This window comes from Cupressus sempervirens, chromosome 2, assembly GCF_028749045.1.
Source record: "Cupressus sempervirens isolate cs-2001-9-10 chromosome 2, ASM2874904v1, whole genome shotgun sequence".
In the NCBI taxonomy this organism is placed as follows: domain Eukaryota; kingdom Viridiplantae; phylum Streptophyta; class Pinopsida; order Cupressales; family Cupressaceae; genus Cupressus; species Cupressus sempervirens.
In genome coordinates, this window is record NC_143119.1 from 568,792,909 (window position 1) to 568,797,868 (window position 4,960).

The following is a 4,960-nucleotide window of genomic DNA, read 5'->3' on the forward strand; positions in this document are numbered from 1 at the left end:
GACTACAGCACGTCTATTCAGAAATTTTGAAGTTGGTCTAATGGCGAGCCCTTTTCTAGCCATGAGTCTGGTGTTTGGCTCTCTAGCAAATTTTTGTGTGCCCATCACGACTATAATGGGAGCTTTGATAACAAAAGCTCTCGGTGACCCTCCCCAATAGAATCACTGCTGGTGTTCGAGAAAGACACGTGATTTGGATTTCCAATATTGGCACCAGCATCATTTCTATTGGAAGGGCTGTGAAGCCATACCAATTTTGCTATGCAAGGGATCTCTCCCCAGAGTCGTTCTCTTTGCAACAACTTCTTTGGCACAAAATTTTTGAAATGGTTCGGCAGTAGTTTTCGTTCCAATGTTGCTGTTGTGGTGGTTGCCTAGGCAATGATCTGAAGGGTGAGCCATCGCTTAGTAGTTGGCCTACACATCACGAGTGTCAAGGGAGCCTTTGTTATCAGAAGCTCCCCGTGGCCATTCAATGAGAAGAGCCATTTCTTGTGTGAGCAAGGACGAATGCAGCCTCAGATTCCAAATGAAATCAACGACATCAGATCTATATATAAGAGCAAAATGAAGTAGCAGCACATTTGCTATGCACAACTCCCCAAAGTTTCTCTTCTTTCTCACTCCATCAGCAAAAATTTGAGAGTTTTTTGACAGTGGTTGTCATTCCAATGTGTCATTGCGGTGATCTCGAGAGTGATGCTAAGGGCGGGATCTTGTGTCTAGCATTTGGGATGTTTGTGTAAGTGAGCAGGGGAGCTTCTCTTATCGGAACCTCTTTGTGGCCTTTGAATATAGACCCAGTGCCGACGATATTGATGGATACAAGCCCTAGATTCAAAATTTGTTCACAGCTAACATTGGTTTTTGTGAGAGATGGGTATGAAATCACATCCAGATTTCTACGTGGGAGCTCCCTAAGGTCGCCTCTATGCAAATCGATCGGCACAACAATAGGAATGGTTCGACAGTGGCTGTCGTTCCAATGTGTCATCGAGATGTCTTGGAAAGTGGTCTTTCAAGGGCAAGCTCGCGTCTAGCACTTGGATTGTGCATCGTCACAAGTGAATGGGGAGATCTCTCTATGAATGGCAGCATGGTGATTGCAAGAGAAAATTGACTTAGTCGGAGCATTGGCCTCGGGCCATTGTGATGGACTTGCAATTTCTCTTTAATTGCAACCTATGTTTGTGCAGTAGTAGAGTTTGCATGTAAGATAGGCCTTGTTCTTGACACTTCCAAGAGATGACCTTCGAAACTTTTGGATTGGGCCCCTTCAAGGTGAAATTCATCTAGTTGATTAGATGAAGCTTGATATGCTTGTATCTATTCCAAGACAGTAATGATGGTCATTAGAATCTATGGTGGTGAGTAAATCCCATTCGGTAATTGCAATGGCGGAGCTAGTGGGAAGTACTTGTCACTTTGTTTTGTTGGATACCCCATATGTAGTTGTCTACATGGCTTGCAACACAATGCACATTTGGTGTTCGATTCTAAGATGCGCTTGTTGCTGAGTGTATGGAGTTGTATCTTTTAGCCAAGGGCTCTGTCTCGTGGCACGTTCTATCATTGAATTTTTATCCTACCCGAACGACAAGAAGGAAAGAGATGGTTGCATGGGTGCATTATTCGACATCCCTAATTTTCTCAAGGGTCCACTCTCCACCCCAAGTTTTTGCCGATTGGTAGAGCCTTTGGATTGAGAGGGGGGCTGGCGAAAGGTTTGTTTGCCGCATAATTTATTCGCTAGTGTGTTATCAGTGTGTGCTCGCCTCTTTACTATCTCATCCTATAGAAGTGCATGGCACTGTCGTGACAGCTTTTGTGGTCCGGGCCAGTAGAAGTGTAGAGTATTACCGATAATTTTTGTTTTTATGTAGAAACTCTCCATGCCCTATCTTTCCCATGTGATCTGAACGGCTGCGGCTCATGGGTTTTGTGGGAGATGCTCTTCTTCAGCTTCCCCCTAAAGAGAGCGTTCAGTATTTGCATTGTGTGGAAAAAAAGCCCAAGTCATTTCACCTCTCTTCAGATCCAAAATTCTGGGAGGGCTTGTCAAAGTATGGCCATTTGTACGGGGTGCACCAAAAAGCGTGTAGGGGGCATATGCCTTGGAAATGGATGTCTCTAAGTGTCTTTACTCGGTCATGTGCATGGTGTACATCTTTGCATTACGACTATGCTACGAGCATTTGTGATTCGAGTAGTTTGGGGGAATGGGTTTTGTACGAGATGTTCTTCTCAGGCTCCTGCGAACCAGAGCGCTCATCTTTGCAATGCTTCGACAAGTGCAAGCCCAACGTTTCTGTCTAGGGGAAGAAATTGCACGAATGCTTTTTTTTGAGATGTGGGTGCTCGCGGGTGGTTCCCTCGTGGTGTAGTTCTTCGGTATGTGCATGTGCATGAGATTGAAGCTTGTCCGACAATGCTAGTGTGAGTGTTCACCTGTAGGAACTTTCTGTACTTGTGCTGGCAGATCACGTGTCATGGGGAACGGTTAGCGAGGCTGTGCTAGGAAAGGAGATATTTGCCAGAGGTTAGACATGTACGTGTATGCAGGCAAGCTCTCATCACCTATAAATGTGTGGAGGGGGTGTTATAGATGATGCCCTTGAGCGGCCTTATAATTGAGGTGGTTCCGTGCACAGTGATGCCCTCGTCAATCGCATAACCAGCCATATTTTTGACTTTCACGACCCTTCACCCTTCAGCATGGTGGTCTTTGTTGGCACTTTGGCAACCAGCTCTTCATCATGGGAAAATGTTTGTTGCAATCGAGAAGGATTTTATCTCTGCGGGTGCACCTCAATAGGCATGTAGGAGGCATATGCCTAGGAAATGGATGTCTCTGAGTGGCCTTACAATTGAGGTGGCTACGTGCGCGGTGCATCTCGTACAGATTGAGGCTTCTTTCTGAGTAGTGGCAACAATGAGTTTGAGGGTAAAGGGTTCCGTACAGGACATTCTTCCCAGTGCCTATGAACTGAGGCTCCCTGTTTGGCCCTCTCCAGTTGACGATGGGACACTTTCCTCTTATGTGAAATCTTTGAGCGTTGTGAGTCCTACATGTGCTGTGAACATCATTTTTGTTGCTTGTGCGATGGATTGTGTTCGAATGCATGACAGAGCGAATGCAAATTTTGGTTTCCCATCGTGGTGGGCATCCCTTGGCTGTAGCATGTCTTGGGGGTCCCCTCATTGTTAGAAGCTACCTGTTCGATCCTTCTAGTAGTCATATGCTTGTCTCAAAGATTAAGCCATGCATGTCTAAGTATGAACTATTTCAGACTGTGAAATTGTGGATGGCTCATTAAATGAGTTATAGTTTCTTTGATGGTACTTTGCTACTCGAATAATCATAGTAATTCTAGAGCTAATACATGCACAAAATCCTGACTCTGGGAAGGGATGCATTTATTAGATAAAAGGCTGGTGTGGGCTCGTCCGCTATTTTGGTGATTCATGATAACTTGACGGATCGCACGGCCTTTGTGCTGACGATGCTTCATTCAAATTTCTGCCCTATCAACTTTCGATGTTAGGACAGAGGCCTACCATGGTGGTGACGGGTGATAGAGAATTAGGGTTCAATTCTGGATAGGGAGCCTGAGAAACGGCTACGACATCCAAATAAGGTAGCAGGCGCACATATTACCCAATCCTGACATGGGGAGGTAGTGACAATAAATAACAATACTGGGCTCATCGAGTCTGGTAATTGGAATGAGTACAATCTAAATACCTTAATGAGGATCCATTGGAGGGCAATTCTAGTGCCAGAAGCTGCATTAATTCCAACTCCAATAGGGTATATTTAAGTTGTTGCAGTTAAAAAGCTTGTAGTTGGACCTTGGGTCATCACGGTCAGTTCGCCTTCTGGGTGTACACTGGTCCTCACGTCCCTTCTGCCGACGGCGTGTTCCTAGCCTTAATTGGCTGGGTCGCAGTTCCGATGCCATTACTTTGAAAAAATTAGAGTGCTCAAAGCAAGCCTACGCTCTAAATACATTAGCATGGAATAACGCAATAGGAGTTTGGTCCTGTTCCATTGGCCTTCGGGACCAGAGTAATGATTAATAGGGACTGTCAGGGGCATTCATATTTCATTGTCAGAGGTGAAATTCTTGGATTTATGGAAGATGAACCACTGTGAAAGAATTTTCCAAGGATGTTTTCATTAATCAAGAACAAAAGTTGGGGGCTCAAAGATGATCAAATACCATCCTAGTCTCAACCATAAACAATGCGACCAGGGATCGACGGATGTTGCTCTAAGGACTCTGCCAGCATCTTCTGAGAAATCAAAGTGTTTGGGTTCTGGGGGGAGTATGGTTGCAAGGCTAAAACATCAAGGAATTGATGGAAGGGCACCACTAGGAGTGGAGCCTGCAGCTTAATTTGACTCAACATGGGGAAACTTACCAGGTCCAAACATAGTAAGGATTGACAGATTGAGAGCTCTTTCTTGATTCTATGGGTGGTGGTGCATGGCCGTTCATAGTTGGTGGAGCAATTTGTTTGGTTAATTCCATTAATGAAGGAGACCTCAGCCTGCTAACTAGCTATGCAGAGGTTCCCCTTCACGGCCAGCTTCTTAGAGGGACTATGGCCTCCTAGGCCATGGAAGTTTGAGGCAATAATAGGTCTGCGATGCCCTTAGATGTTCTGGGCCGCACGTGCGCTACACTGATGCAACCAACGAGTTTCTCTCCCTGGCCCAAAAGGTTTGGGAAATCTTGCCAAATTATATCATGATGGGGATAGACCATTGCAATTATTGATCTTCAATGAGGAATTCCTCGTAAGCAGGAGTCATCAGCTCACGTTGACTACGTCCCTGCCATTTGTACACATTGCTTGTGGCTCCTACCAATTAAATGATCCAGTAAAGTATTCGGATCGCGGTGACGATGGCAATTCTTTTCGGCGACGTCGTGAGAAGTTCATTGAACCTTAT

At 45.2% G+C, this 4,960-nt stretch overlaps 1 pseudogene; it reads left to right on the forward strand.

The window, feature by feature from the left end:
- The first annotated feature begins 3,212 nt into the window (after positions 1-3,212).
- The window catches only part of LOC149574670 (18S ribosomal RNA), a 1,810-nt pseudogene continuing 62 nt past the window's right edge, over positions 3,213-4,960 (forward strand).